General features: G+C 52.1%; 1 pseudogene; it reads right to left on the bottom strand.

Annotated features, from left to right (window-relative positions):
* Positions 1–5,669: 5,669 nt before the first annotated feature.
* Positions 5,670–9,523, bottom strand: LOC133768303 (cytochrome P450 2D19-like; annotated as a pseudogene).
* Between the last annotated feature and the right edge of the window lie 6,821 nt (positions 9,524–16,344).

Below are 16,344 nucleotides of genomic sequence, written 5' to 3'. Positions count from 1 at the left end.
TAAACAAAGCCTGGGAAGGGAACAGTGCCTCCAGAGTCAGAGGTCAGGATGATAAGCAAAGACTAGAGACACAGTCTCTTCCACTCAAGTGCCCACACCACCTTTTTGGCCTTTGCCCATCCAATTGACACATGAGCCCAAAATTGACCCCCATCTCTAGGGCAGACTGCCCCTAGCCAACCCTGTGGACCCTACCTGACCACTCAGCAGATGTCACCCTAGGTTGGACCCAAGACAAGTGTCCTTTTCCAGCTCCAGCCTGAACCTGAGATACAACTCCTCACTGGTCAGTGACCTGGAAACTGGCATCCCAGAAGGACCAGAGAGGGTGGCCAACTATACTTTAGGGTGACTGAGAGGCTGTGGGAGGTGGCCCAGTCCTGAGCCCCCATGAGAAACATGCTGATACTAGATGACTGAGTCATGGGTATTAACTGGACATCATTTCCTGGCCCTCCAAGGTTTCTCCACAGTTTGGGGGCGTTGTATAGGAAGTGAGATAATAGATGTGATGGTGCTGGCTGGGCTGCTGGTCTCTGGTGTGTGGTGAGTGGAATTGAGCCTCCCCCTGGGCAGGTGGAGGTGAGTCAGTGGTGGGCTTGGGTTTATGGACAAGGTTGGCTGTCATATTCTGAGCCTTCACTTTCCCATCTCTCCAAGGGAGTCACATGGTCAAATAAGGATAGATAAAGCAGGGTCTAGAGGTTGCCCCTGGAAGGCTGCTGAGGTCTGATAGCAGCCAGCAGATGATCAGAGAGTTGGGTTGGAGCTACAGAAGGATTTATTGTACATCAAGAGTCTGGCTTGGATGTAGGTTGAGGATTAGTGCCCTTCTGTAGCAGGGGCACAGACACAGAACAGGCTAACTAGGAAGGAGAGAACATCATGGTCACTGGACCAGGGCTATTCAGTGGGCACCAAGAAGGTGAAGTGCTGCAGGCAACAGGTGAAGAAGAGGTAGAGCTCTGTGTGGGCCAGGGGCTCCCTGAGGCATGTGCAGCAGCATGTGGGTGAGTTGCGGGGCTCAGTGAGCCTGGGATTAGGGAGAGAGAGCAGGAGCCTGGCACCCCACAGGTTTCCTGTTACACTTTCCAGGAAGGACAGATTTTTGCCCGGTGCCCAGGGTGCGACCCCTGATGGCACTGGCTTCCTCCCCGCAACCGTGCTCAGCCTAGTGGCAGCCTGGCCGAGGTTGCCTCCCCAGTCCTGGTTCTGGGAGGCCGGCAGGGCCACTTTTTCAGGGAAACCCCGTGGCAACGTAGAGAAACCCACAGGGCGGCCGGCTAGCATGGGGCAGCAGCCACGGTACAGTCAACAGGTTTGTTTTGCTTTTTCCTTCTTTATTGTCATTCATTTTTCAACAGACTTTTTAACCAAAGTGGATAACTCGGAGGTCAGGGTCAGGGGTCGAAGCCACCTGTGTTTGCTTTGGTGGCTAGAGAGGCACAAAGGTACATGGGGGACGGGGAATGGCAAGGCCCAGATCCATTTCCATGCAAGTTGTGTTAACCAGCCCACCATATACCAGGTCAGCTTAGGTCAGTGGGACTCAGCCATACATGTTGCCAGCTGCCACCTTGGTAGGCCATGGCTCTAGCCTGAGCTCTCCCCACTCTCTGCCTTGCATTTGATGTTGCAGCAATGTTGAACTGTTTTGTTCCTTGCTGTGCCTGACGCCTGATGCCAGCCCACCTGCCTGGTGATTAGGGGCCCTCCAGCCCCCCTTTGCATCCCAGACGACCTAGCAACCACTCTCCCGGCCAGTAGATGCTCCGTGGCTTCCTGTGTCCACCTTTGTGACTGCTTAGTTTTATTTATCCTTCTGTTACTTTTTCTTTTTCTTTTTTTCTTTTTTAAAGATTCACTTTATTTACTTGAGAGGCAGAATTACAGGCAGAGAGAGACAGAGAGAAAGTCCTTCCATTCTCTGGTTCACTCCCCAAAGGTCCACAATGGCTAGAGCTGGGCCATTCTGAAATCAGGAGCCAAGAGCTTCTTCTAGGTCTCCCATACAGGTGCAGGGGCCCAAGGACTTGGGCCATCTTCTGCTACTTTCCCAGGCCACAGCAGGGAGCTGGATCAGAAGTGGAGCAGCCGGGATTTGAACCGGCACCCACATGGGATGGTGGTGCCACAGGTAGATGTTTAGCCTACCATGCCACAGCACCAGCCCCCTGTTAGTTTCCTGAAGGTAGGGAATAGGCTGTTCTGCCGAGCACATGGTCTGCCATGTGGCAGAAGCTCAGTAGAGGAAGCTGTCTCTTGCCTCCTCCCTACCATTCCTCCCACATTTCCCAGAGCCTTTGGGGAGTCACTAACACTGGGCATAGGACCATGAAATGCTGAAGAATTGAGGTGGTGGGCAGTCACCTGCTGATTGTGAGGGGACTCGCACAGTGACCTGAGAAGAGGGCTCTGAATCATATGGGTGTGAGGGAACTGTCACAGCACTGGTGTTGCCAGCTTTGATTAGGATTCCTGGTTGGTGTGTGGGGTAGAAGAATAGTGCTGCATTTTTCATAGACGAAAGGCAATTTCTGGAGGGCCGTCGGTGTCCTTTGCCAAGTCACAAACGCATTTCAGCAGTCCCTCTTTGGCTTATGGGGGGCCGGAGGATGGTGGTAGAGCCGGGGAGCTTCCTGGAAACCCAGCAGAAGTGGGTTATTTTGTGACACAGTCACTGTGGGTCCATCTTCTGCCAACTGAGTATCTTCTGAACATCAAACCCTCTTTTATTTCACTTTCGCTTTGCTGATTTGTAGCTTACAATGCACTAAGTGTTTAAAAAAGAAGTAAACATTTTTTGCCATACTATTGTAACTGTATTCTTTATTTTTTATAGAGTTATTCCTTTATCTGAAAGGCAGAGTTACAGAGAGAGAGAGAGAGGTCTTCCATCCACATGGGAACTGACAGTCAGGGAAGACTACTCTGGAGCTTTAGAACGTAATACTGCTTTCCCTGGTTGGTGTTGCCCTGACCTGGGGCCTGTTGCTTCTTTCTTCTTTCTGTTTTGCCCTTTGGGGAAGGGAATGTCTGTCTTGTGCCTGTCACACCAGTGTATTTTTTTCACCAGATAAACTGGTTTTGCTTTCACAGTTTCACCGGCAGGATGAATCACACAAAGATTTTCATCCATATCCGATTCAGATGTGATTCTGGACCCTGGATGCTGGAGTTGGTGCTGGAATGAGTTAAGACTTTTAGGCTGTTGGGGTGGAAAAGTTCATTTTGTGTGAGAGGAGATGAATTTGTAGGACCTGGGGTAAAATACTATGATTTGAATTTGTTTCCCAGAAGTATCTGTGTTGGAACCTTAATCCCCAAATTAATGTGTTAACAGTATTTGGAGGTGGGGTTTTCAGGAGGGAGCTGGGATCAGAGGAGCTTGCGAGTGGCACCTTCTTGTTGCACTAGTGTCTGCATGTGAGGAGGAGAGACCTGAGCTGACGTGACTGCTCTGTCTTGTCGTGTGATGTCCTCATGAGATGCCAGTGCCATGGCCAGCCTCCAGGCCAATCTGATTAGTGCACTTTGCTCTTCCTGTACCTGGATATCTGTATCCCTCTGTAGGTTTGGGAAGTTTTCTGTTTTTGCTATACATGTGTGTGTGTGTGTGTGTAGTATGTGTATATATATATGTCCTGTGTATTACATGTAATATAATAATAATCATTATTGTGCTATTATTTGAATAAGCTTTCTACCCCTTTGGCATCCTCAAGTCCTTCCTTTTTTTTTTTTTTTTAAAGATTTATTTATTTATTTGAAAGTCAGAGTTACACAGAGAGAGGAGAGGAGAGGCAGAAAGAGAGAGAGAGGGAGAGGTCTTCCATCCACTGGTTCACTCGCCAGATGGCCACAATGGCCGGAGCTGCGCCTATCCGAAGCTAGGAGCCAGGAGTCTCCTCCGGGTCTCCCACATGGGTGCAGGAGCTCAAGGAATTGGGCCATCTTCTACTGCTTTCCCAGGCCATAGCAGAGAGCTGGATTGGAAGCAGAGAGCTGGATCGGAAGCAGAGCAGCGTGTCTCAAACCGGTGCCCATATAGGATGCCAGCGCCTCAGGCCAGGGCATTAACCTGCTGTGCCATAGTGCCGCCCCTCAAGTCCTTCTTGAACCCCTATAACCTGAATTTTGGTCCTTTAACGTCATCCCAAAGTGTACATATGCTTTCTTCATTCCTCTTCATTGCTTTTCTTTTTTCTTCAACTGTGTGCTTTCAAGCAGCCTACCTTCAGACTGATTCTTTCTTCTGTTTGACCTGCTGTGCTACTGGCGCCTTAAACTTGAGCTCGCAAGTTTCGGCAGGGCTGACAGATCACCATAGGACCCCTGAAGACATCTGCCTGGGTTGAGCCCTCTAGGCTGCAGCAGTTTCTTCTCCCAGCAGCACCAATCAGGAGATTTAGAGATGTGCCTTCTTTTCCCTTTGAGGAGCCAGACACGTAAAGAAGCATTGCAGGGGTCTAACTGACTGCAGGAATAATGGAGCACAAAATTCAGTGACCTCACAAACTAGGGACCAGGCCTTTGGGAAAGCATTGAGAAAACACACATGGACAGGCCCTGTCCTCAACATCAGCAATCAGAAAATCAACAGTCGTGATGGAGAGTGACAGTTCTGTTTCAGAGCTGTCACAGTATACACTCAGAACACCTGGTTCTCATAAAAAATTACTAAATGTAGAAAGAAACAAGAACATTTGCCCCATTAAGCAGGAGAAAATGTCACTTAGGTAAAACCATCCCCAAGAGATGCTAGACACTGCATCACTCCTCCAGAATGATAACTGACCGGTGTGAAATATGCTGCACATACAATAGGCAGCCATGGACACTGAACAAAGGAAAATTGGGAAAAACTTAAAAATATGAGACTATCATGAGAGAGAGAGAAATTATCAAAAGGCAGCAAATTCAGGAGGACAAATGTGCAGTAACCCATGAGCAAAAGTGACTTGAAGGGGTCCCTCAAGGGTGTGGTGGTTTGCTCCAGCTGCCCAGCACTAAGCCACTACTAGTGGCAGAGACAGCAAATCTGCTTTCCCTATTCTGGAGAATACCCCAGATCAAGATTCAGAAGGGTCAAAGATGAGGGTACCCGAGAGTGTTCACAGAAAAGTGGAATTCAGAGATAAGTTGTTTTTGGGGGCAACATTTTGAAATCCAGGCATAGTTTTTCATAGTACATAGGACAGTTAGCCCAAGTCAGGTCTTGCTTGATGGGCTTGAGTGCATTTTCTCATTGCTGACTTCCATCTGTGTCCCTTTGCTATAATAACCACATCTGCAAGGTAAAGAGCATTTCTAGGTCTGTGAGGGCTTCTAGGACATGACGGAGCTGAGGGGGGTCTGGGGACCCAAAACTCTCACCGCCAGAGACCAAGGGGACACCCAACACATGCCCAGACACATTCCTCCTGCACTCCACACCCAGATACAAGACTGCTGCACGGCCTTTGTTACCAACACACATCAAGGGGTGGAGTTTGTGGGTGATGTGGCAGGCTGAGCATCAGGGTCCCCAGCTCTCAGATGCATTCCAGTGCCCAGGGAAGATGGACGAGGCAGGGATGGGCAGCTTCAGCAGGTGGCTGAGGACGCATGACAGGCAGGGGCTCACCAGGGGCCAAGGGTGGACTCAGAAACCACAGGGGAGCCAGGAGACTGCTTTATTGTGCATCAGGGCCCTGCTGAGGGTGGGCTGGGGACTCGATGCCCTCCACTAGCGGGCCACAGCACACAGCTGGTAGGGGTTCGGGGTGATCAGGAAACCAGGGAACCCTTGGTCGCTGGGCCGGGGCTGTCCCGCGGGCACCAAGAAGCTGAAGCGCTGCAGCAGGCAGGTGAAGAAGAGGAAGAGCTCCATGCGGGCCAGGGGCTCCCCGAGGCACGCGCGGCGGCCTGTGGGGGTCAGGGGCTCAGTGAGCCTGGGCTCCATCCTCCCAGTGTCCCCAGGGCCAGGGCCAGGAGCCGGGCACCCCATGCACCTGCGGAGAAAAGCATGAAGGCCTCCTGCTTCACGAAGCGGCCCTGGGCGTCCAGAAGTGTCCCGGGTGGAAGCGGAAGGGCTTCTCCCAGACGGCCTCGTCCTTCAGCACCGATGACAGGTTGGTGAATAGCACTGTCCCCTGGGGAGCAGATGCCTGGCCTGAGAGGGGCCTGGGCTGGGAGGACCCCAGACCCTACCCAATGTCAGGGCCCCGGGCTGACCTGTACCCACCTGGACTCTTTCAAGGAGCCCTCAGCCCAAGGACTGCTCATCCACGTCAGAGCCAAGTGTGACACCTGCCATGGCACCCCTGATGCCACCGGTCCCTGTGGGCACTGGTTCCTAGGACATCTGGTACTACACTATAGTTTGTCTTCCCTTTGCTCCCGGGGGCTTTGTGTAGACATATAGGCCCTGGGTCTCCTCTGCACCCACTCCACACAGACTGAGCCGAGCAGTGCCTGGGGCATAGAGGGCTGGGTGGCCTGGGCTCCATCCACCTCACTGTAGGAGGACATGCTGGGACCATGAGCGGACAGGGGTGCTGAGCCAGGGTGAGGGGGACGGGCTTACCTTGGGGATGAGGAAACCTTGCACCTCAACGTCCCGCGATGTCTGGTGAGGCACCCCCAGTGGGATGATGTCCGCGAAGCGCTGCACCTCGTGAACCACGGCGGTGGTGTAGGGCATGCGGGCCTGGTCCCCCATCTCTGGTCGCCGCGCTGGCCCTATGACCTCATCGATCTCCTGCTGGACCTGGCCTGGACAGACAAGTGTCCCCACAGCAGTTTGTCCAGGCTAGGCTCAGAAGCCTTGACTGCCTTCCCCCCACCCACACTCCCAGCAGCCCCAGCTTGGCTCACGCTGCACATCCGGGTGCAGGATCATGAGCAGGAGGGCCCAGGACAGTGTGATCGATGTGGTGAACATGCCGGCAGCAAACAGGTCAGTGACCACCAAGCGCAGGTTGTCATCGTTAAAGCTGCTCTCAGGGTTTCCCTTGGCCTGGGCCAGGACAGAGGAGTGGGCTCAGAGGGACAGAAGCCCCCACCTGACTTCCCATTCTGTCCCTGGCAGCCAGGGGCCTGGTAGGAGGGGGATGCACAGGCCCCACTTTGTCTGGCTTGGCCTCACAGCACCCTGAACCTCCAGCCTGGAATCTGTCCTGGCCGTTGCCTCTCACCTTCTCCACCTGAGCCAGGAAGCTGTCCGTCAGGTCCCGGGGAGGCTGGGCTGGGTCCCGTGTCATGCGGTGCTCGCTCACCAGCTCATCCAGCAGAGCCATGAAAGCCTTCTGCCCATGGAAGACCTTGTCCACCAAGCCCGGGATGCGCAGGAGCATGGGGACCACGTTCAGCACCTGCTCAGAGGAGGGCGGGGTCTTCCTGTGCTCAGGGCTCACCTGGCCGTGCCTCAGGCTGCCCATCTCCACCATTTACCTATCCTGGCCGGGGATGCCCAAAGACAAACCTGAGCTCCGGATCTCATGGGCTGCCTGGCACCCAGCCCTACTGAGGAACGGCTTCTTTCTCTCTCCCGGGGTCATGGACTCTGGACTCCTCTCCATGGCTGTGGTTTGGGATTTCCCGGTTCCACGCTTTACCTGCTGCTGTGGCCTCTCCATGAATGCCCTTTCCACACCCTGTGGGTACAGATCCTCTTCCCACAATATCCACGATCCCAGCACCAGTGGCAAGATCCCCGCTGACTCCTCCACCATGGTCTGTATCAGATCCATCAGCTTGGTTAAGTGATGGTCGTTGTACTCAAAGCGGCACCCAAAGGTGAGTGAGGTGATCACGTTGCCAACGGCTTTGTTCAGGAGCACGATGGGGCTAAAGGGGCGTCCTGGTGGTGGTTGTGTGGTCAGGGTATCGTCTCTGGCTCCCTGGCCCTTGCCTGCCTGTGTCCCTTGGCCCATCACCCACCAGCATGGTCAGCGAATGCAGCACAGAGGCAGGTGGCTTCCTGGGTTACCCAGTGCTCCAGTGATTTCTTGCCCACGCCGAAGTTGCATAGTGTGGAGACAGAGAAACGGCGCTGCTCGCGCCATGTGGGGCCATAGTGCGCCATGATCACTCCTGGGGGTGTGGTGTGTTTTTGACGTGGCCGGTGGTTGGTGCCACCCCTAACCTGCCCCTAAACTTTTCATCCTCTCATCTGGTTCCTGTCCCACCACCAAAACTCTTGGTCACCTGAGCACCTACAGAATGTGTTCTCTACCCCCAGCCTGTGCTGTTGCTGGATTCTCTGTCTGTGGTCACTCTCCTCCTAACCCACCTTTCCCACCCTAATATGGTCTCTCTTCCTCTCCTTGCCTTGGCCATGGGGTCTGAAACCTAGGTGCTCTGCAGTATGTGCGTATGGACGGTCGGAGGTATCGTCACCATAAGTCACCAGCACCTCCCGCATCACCGCAGGCCCGTTGAGCACAACCACAGGCGTACAGGCCAGCTGCAGGCTGAACACGTCCCCATAGCGGTGCCGCAGCTGCAGAGCCAGGGTCAGGGCATCCATCAAGCCCAGGTCCCCAAGAGCTGCCTGTCCCAATGTCCCGCGAAGCCTTGGGGACCCCATGTGGGCAGGTGCAAGGCGTGACCCCTGATCCTGGGGGTCCTGTCCCCCTGGTTGAGGGATTCCCTTGGGCCCCACCACCTAGCTGTGGCCTTGCCGGCATCACAGCATTGTCAGTGGGGCCCAGCACCATCCTGTTTTACAGGTGAGAGAACCCGGGTCACAGAGGTGAGCAGTGACAGAAGACTGGAACCAGGTCGCGGCACCTCTCAGCCTCGGTTCCTTGATTCCAGTGGTGCCCAGGGCCCTGCCCCCGACCCCCAACCTTCTCCTTGGGATGTAATCAGAGGAGCCCTGGGGTCTGTGTAACCTGTGTGCCATCGGTGAGGGGGCAAAAAGCTGCCAAGTCCTGCTCCACCCCGGGCCTTTGCCCTCCCAGGCGTTGCCTTTGGGAAATCCAAACTGTCCCTGGCCTGCTCGGAGCCCTTCCCCTGGAAGCCTCTGACACCTGCTTCCTGGTCTTAGCCAGTCCTTGTCCAGCCCAAGATTCCACCCACTCCCCTTGTTTGCTGGGTCCTCCACCTCTGCCGCCCTCCATCACCACCACCTCACCTGACGGAAGCAGTTCGGGATGCCTCGGAAGTCCACCTGCAGCAGGTTGCCCAGGCCAGGTATTCCCACGGGGCCCGGCGGGTAGCGGGCAGCCCAGCGTGGGCGCCTGTGCATCAGGTCCACGCAGGAAGATGGCCACAGCCACGGCCAAGGGCGCCAATGCCTCTCCCGACAGGAGCCCCATGGCTGCCTCGTTGTTCACTGCAATCCAGTGGCAACACCTGGTGCCTCCACCAACCCAGGCAGCTGGCACCAGCCAGGGCTCTCTCACCACCCTCTCCTTGCCCAACCAGGCCGGCCGTGCCTTTATAAAGGAGCTCTAGACCAGCCTTTGTCCTCTGCCCTGAGCCAGCCTGTTTGTTGACTGAGCTACCAGAGGGTACAGGGAGGGGCCAGGGTAGCTCAGCTCATGGTGGCAACAAAGGTCCTTCCCTCCCCCTGCACTCCCCAGGTGGGAAGTGGAGAGGCCTGGGAGGTGAAGGAGAAGGCCTCGCTACCCCCCGCCCCTCCACCAAACTCCCCAGGTCCTGGGAGCTCCTTGGAGACCCAGGTTCTGATCTGCTCCATTCTCACCTCTCCCATCAGGCCCACACCTGCTGTTGTGGTTATAGCATCTCCCCCACCTCAGGTCCTAGCTCTGCCCTCACCCCTCTGGCTGTACTCTAAGTGTTCTTTACCTCTGCATTTGTGATCTACATTGGGTGGGTCTCAGGGAGGTCACAGTGATCAGAGGAACCCTGGGGCAGCCAGCAGGATGGGGCGAGGTTGTCCTCCTGGCCCCTGTCCCTCCCCCTGCACACGACCTGTGCAGACACACCTAAGGGTACACGCACACACACTTATATACACATGAACATATACACCCAGACTCATACACATACACCCTTTTACAAACATACAAGTACACACATATATGCACATACACGTGTGTACACACAAACACACATACATACACATTCACACACATATGTGTACACAAATACATATACACCCACATCTCCTACACTCCCACACATCCCCATGCTCACAAGCACACACACACCTCACACACATGTCAACACAGACACAGCATGCAGATCCCCTGTTCTCTTAGCACCTGGCTCGCCGCCCAGCCCAGACTCTTGGACTCTGGCCTGCCTGAGCCACTGTGAAGCTGGGTGTGTGCAGGCGACTGTTCTCACAGCTCTCTGCTTACCCCTGACCAGCCCTTGGGGGATCCTGGAGCTCCTTTCCCACACCTGATACGGAGCCCACCCCCATCTCTTCCTCAGTTGATAACACGCATTCTTGCTGCTTTCCCGATTCATCATTCAAATTATTATTTATTTATTTGAGTGGCAGAGAGGGAGAAAGAGAAAGAGAGATAAACTCCCAACCACCATCCACTATTTCACTCTCCAAATGGCTGCAATCGCATCTAGTTGGGGCCAAACCTGCAAGCCAGGAGCCCAGTCTAGGTCTCCTGATGGGATGACAGAAACCCAATGCCTTGAGCCATCACTGACTGCTGTTTCCCAGGTGTGCAGTAGCAGCAATGTGGAGTCAGGAGCCAGAGCCAGCTATCAAATCCAGGCACTGTGATGTGAGACAGGAATGTTCTAAGAGCCATCTTTTTTTTTTTTTTAAAGAATTTTTTATTCATTTTGAGAGAGTTACAGAGAAAGAAGGAAAGACAGAAACAGAGACAGATATCTTCAAACCACTGGTTCACTCCCCAGATGGCTGCGATGGCTAGCACTGGGCCAGGCTGAAGCCAGGAGCCAGGAACTTCGTTCATGTCTCCTCCATAGGTGGCAGTGATTGAAACATTTGGGCATGTTCCGCTGCATCTCTCAGGTCATTAGCAGAGAGCTGGATTGGAAGTGGAGCCATGTGGTCACCAACCAGCACCCATACGTTGTGCCACCACTGCAGGCAGTGGCTTTACCCTCCACATCATTATGCTGGCCCCTTTAAATTGCATCTTCACCACTAACACAAATGCCTACTCCAAATTTCTTGTATCTTTGATAATTGGATTATGATCCATGTAGGTGTGTTGGCAGAGATGTGTGGGATAGAGGTTCTTGTCTTCTAACAAGAAAGTATATAGGCACGAGACAGAGGAATGGCCAGCAAGGTAGGGCGTCCATCAGAACAGATGGGCACCTCTCCAGATGGAATCTGAGAAACAGTGCCTCGCCATTCAGACTGGGGAAAGCAAGGTTACACATTCTAATGACGAGAATACACATGACAGCCCCGTGGCATCTCAGCCAAGAACTGAGAGAAATAGGCCTGCCAGGCCAGGCAGCAGTCAGGAAAGAGTGGAGTGGGCAGTCTGTCTTCAGACTGGGACTTACAGGGAACGGGGTCCAGTTCTTCCTGCTGTTTCTCCTGACCTCCATTCTCTTCTCCTGAACAAACGATTTGCTGGGTGAGAAATCATTCAAATTCCTCCCGAGGTTTTATTGCCACTATTATCAGACTGGGCAGCCCACTTGGCAATGGGCAGAGAGGATTCTCCTGGGGCCCCTTCCTTGGGGGAGACTGGGACCTGCTGTGGTGTTGTTGGGGTTGGGCAGGGCCTTGTAGTAAAATGCTGAGCTGCTGCCAAGCTGTGCTTCCCAGGCTGCTGGAGGCTGCTGTATTCCTTCCTGTTCCTTTCTGTGTGGGGGCTTCATTTCCCTCACACCCCTCTCACAGGCTCAGGCTAATTTCTAACTTCCTACCTAACAGGTGTAGATCCCTAGGAGTTTATCCTGCTTGGAGTCCAGGTAGCCTCTTGGGTGAGTAGATGGTTCTTCACTAAATCTGGGAGCTTTCAGTCACTCTGTGCACGTAGTCTGTCAGGCCCATTTGGCTGGCTTCCTGCCCAGGACTCAGCCGTGTGTGCTGTGTGTGGGGTGGGCTGAGCCTCTGCTCTCTGCGCGTGGATGTGCAGGCCTGTTCTGGTCCTACAGTGGCTGGTGCACTGACTCTGTCTCCTGCTGCTCACGTCTGCTCACGGTCCCCTGGAGTGAATCTCATTTCAGTTTCTGTACTTTCCACTTCCTCCATCGAATCTATCTCTTTTGTAAAGTCTCACTTTGATAAGATATCATTGCTCACTTTCCCTTCATTTTTGAAACGATTTCTTTTCTCTTTTGGGATGTATTTAAGTAAGCGGATTTGAAGTCTTTGTGTAGAAAGTGTAGCATCAGAGAGAGTGTCCATGCTTGCTCTTCCTCTTGTGTGGGCCCTGCTTTCCTAATCCTGTGCATGTCTGAGAGCTTCCAGCAAGAACTGGACTTTTCAGGCCCTGGAAGGTGGCACTCGGGGAGTCCTTTCGGGCCCCACCGTGTTGTCGATGCTTCTTGTTGCAGTGCAGTTGTTTCTTAGCTAAGTGATTTTTCCAAACTAATTCCATGTGGATTCCATTCAGTGCTTGTCCTGTGCAGGCATTTGCAGAGTGAACCAGCGGATGGAAATTCTCTCTCTCTCTCTCTCTCTTGCTCTGCTTTTCAAGCAGATGAAATTAATAAACTTAATAATGGTAGTGTGTTTTCTATGCTTTTTTTCAAAAAGAGATTTATTTATTTATTTGAAAGTCAGAGTTATACGGAGAAAGGAGAGAGAGAGAGTCTTCCATATGCTGGTTCATTCCCTAGTTGGCCATAACAGCCAGAGCTGCACTGATCTGAAGCCAGGAGCCAGGAGCTTCCTCCAGTGTTGCTGTGGATTCGTTCCTGAGAGGAGGAGCATGGTGGGGGCAAGAGGCGTGGAGTCACCACACAGACCCTGGGAGTTGGGTGAAAGCAGGCCAGAGGTGAGCAGCCCGCAGACTCGTTTATTTCAGTTGGTACAACAGCTTATATAGCCAAGACAGCCAATCTGGTCAAGGGGCAGTTTATGCTCTAACCAATCACAGCCTGTTGCCAGGCAGGCTCCATTGCCAGGTGGTTTTCAAAGCCATTCCTGAGTAACTGACGCTCACTTGCCAGCAGCCATCTTGGCATGGCCTTCTCATTCCACCACATTTCCCCCTTTTCATTTATTTTTGAGCAACGGGAGGCATGATTCTTGGCCATACCATTGTTGACCCCATTTCCATGTGGTCTCCGTACGCAGCTGTGCCTGTCTTAGGTTGTCCCCCATGGGATCTTACCCATCATTGACTAACCAGCCCTCAAATCGAGAGACCACAGGATTGCTTGCTCAGATAGGAGTAGGAATGAGGAATGATGGTTATCAGGAATGGCATGACCGCACACAGGCTTTGGGCCATTTGAGTGACTGACCAGAGCTAGCGTGGTATAAAACAGTAACAGATGTGGCTATGGGCAGATTCTCAGGGTAGGATGATAGGGTAGGTGCGTCTGTTAACAAGGCGGACTCTCAGTCTTGTTCAGCTGGTTCTGGTTGGCTGTCAGTTGCAGGCTTGATGTTTCTTGCTGGTACCCAAATGGGCTGTCCTGCATTCTCTGGAAAGACACAGCATATCCTTGGCCCTTGGTTAGCAGAAGCCTTTTTACAGGCGTTGGAATCCAGGGCCTGAATTTTGTGTTCACTTCGATATTAACGGCAAACATACAGGTAGGATGAGGTCTAGTGGCTGCCCTGAGAGCTTGGGGTGCCTGAGTACTGCCACAAATGTGGGGATCCTCACTGGGTGTGGATGGAATGACCTCACATGAGTTATTGTCTAGAGGTCCTCTAAGTTCATCCCACGGGTATGTGGGGGCTGGCTGACTAGGCATTGCTACCTTGTTTGCTACATTGTCATTTTCACTGTCAGAGCTCTCTCTACCTAAGTCATCAACTGTTGTCTGTGAGACAGGGACCTGGAGTGTCAGGCTCTGATCACTCACAGATTCACTATGTTTGGTAATCTGCATGCGCTTCTGAGAGGGGGTTATCTTTCCCATGTCTGAGCGCTTAAGAGCAGTGCGCCACACCAACTCTAGCCAAAGGAAAGACACGCACAGCACTGCTGCCGTAACAAAGCAAATTCCTAGCACCTCAGCAGCTGATGGCATTCTGCGTGGGGTTCCCTACATTAGACAACAGACAGTGGTGTATCAGATTGTACATATGTCCTGTGCTTAGTGGGGGACTTCCTTGACTCGTTAGGTCAAGGCTGTATGCCCACACGGTGTCTCTGGAGTGTCACCTCTCTCAGTGAGGGAAGATGACTTGGTTCCAAATTCTGGGATGATCAGTCCTTTTTGGGAATTCGCCACGCGAACCAAAAGTAAAAGGAGGAGCCGAGAAGTGGCGTACGCTTCTGGGCAGTGTGTGCTAACTGGGGTCACTTAGACCGAGGACAAGGACAAGGAAAGGGGCATAGGAAGGGGTCCTGTGCTCACTCTCACAGAACCGAACAGCACACAAAACACCGAGGGGCCTACTTGCCGAAATCCAGGGGGGACCTCGCTGAGTCTGACACGCTTTCTCTTTCTTAGTCACGTTGGTTCGCCAGATGTTGAAGTTGATTTGTTCTGAGATGAGGAGTGTTGTGGGGGCAAGAGGTGCGGAGTCACCACACAGACCCCGGGAGTCGGGTGAAAGCAGGCCAGAGGTGAGCAGCCCACAGACTCGTTTATTTCAGTTGGTACAACAGCTTATATAGCCAAGACAGCCAATCTGGTCAAGGGGCAGTTTATGCTCTAACCAATCACAGCCTGTTGCCAGGCAGGCTCCAAAGCCATCCAATCACAGCCTGTTGCCAGGCAGGCTCTGTTTGCCATGTGGTTTCCAAAGCCATCCAATCACAGCCTGTTGCCAGGCAGGCTCCGTTGCCAGGTGGGTTTCAGAGCCATTCCTGAGTAACTGACACTCACTTGCCAGCGGCCATCTTGGAATGGCCTTCTCATTCTACCACATTCTGAGTCTCCCACGCAGGTGCAGGGGCCTAAGGTCTTGGACCATCATTCTCTGCTTTCCCAGTCCATAGCAGAGAACTGGATTGGAAGTGGAGCATCCAGTACTCAAACTGGCACCCATATGGGATGCTGGTACTGTAGGCAGTGGCTTTACCTGCTACGCCACAGTGCTGCCCCATATGCTATTTTTTTTTTAATCCTACAATTTAGCCAAATTCATATATCAGTTTAAGCAGTTTCTTGCTATAGTCTTTTGTTTTTCCTACATGGAAAAGCATGTCACCTGCTAGTAGATAATTTGTCTTCTTTTCCAAGTTGCATGGCCTTAATTTTTTGCTTGCCCAGTTACTGTAGCTAAGATTTCAGTTCTTTGTCTAGTAGGATTCTTGAAAGTATACATCCTTGTTTTGTTTCAAATCTTAGAAGATACACTTTCAGCTTTGCTACATTTAGCATGATGTTGTCTTTGGGTTTGTCATTTGTAACCTTGACAGTGTTGTGGTGTGTGCCTTCTTTACTGGATTTTTGAGGGTTTTATTATGAAGGAGGTTGAACCTTATCAACTGCCTTTCCTATATCTATTGAGATGCTCGGCATATGCTTTATGTCTTTCAACCTTTTTGTTGTGTTGTTTTATGGTTATTGATTTTCATGTGTTGAATTAGCCTAACATTCATGAAGTAAATCCCACTTCATTGTGGTGCATACACCTTTCAATATGTCTTGGATTAGGTCCCTTAGTATTTTGCTGAGGTGTTTTGTATCCAAATTCATTGGAGATATTGGTCTGTAATTTACCTACTTGTTTGTATTAGTTTGGTTTTGATATCAGAATCAAGCTGGCCTCATAGAATGAGGTTATCCAAATTCCCTCATTTCGAGTTTGTTGGAGCAGTTTGATGAGATTGGTGTTACTTCTTTCAATGTTTTCTGCAGAGCTCTCAGCAGTGAATCCAGCAGGGCCTGGACTTCCTTTGTTGGAAGACTCATTGTAGGGATTCAGCCTCATAGCTCATAAGTGGTCTGTTCAAGTGTTCTGTGTCTTCATGGTTTAGTTTCAGTAGGTTATCAGTGTTCCAATGGTTAATTTTATGAGGTCAAGTTGATTAAGGAATATCTAGAAACCTGGAAAAGTCACTTTTGTTGTGTCTGTGAGGAGGGTTCCAAACAAGATGAGCACATGAGTCTGAGTGGAGCAGGTGGACAAACCCAGGAATCACCAGTTGGCTCAAGGTCTGGAGATACTAAATGGAGAAGGCAAATTGACCTATCACTCTGAGAGCTGAGACACACTTGACTCCCGCCTTGGACATCATCTGTGGCCTTTGGACTGCAGGACTTAACCCAGCAGCCCCCTTGCAGGAAGTCAGTCTTTGACCT

This window comes from Lepus europaeus, chromosome 10, assembly GCF_033115175.1.
Source record: "Lepus europaeus isolate LE1 chromosome 10, mLepTim1.pri, whole genome shotgun sequence".
Taxonomy (NCBI): Eukaryota; Metazoa; Chordata; class Mammalia; order Lagomorpha; family Leporidae; genus Lepus; species Lepus europaeus.
Note: the sequence above shows the minus strand (reverse complement) of the source record. Positions and strands in the feature narration are given on the sequence as shown.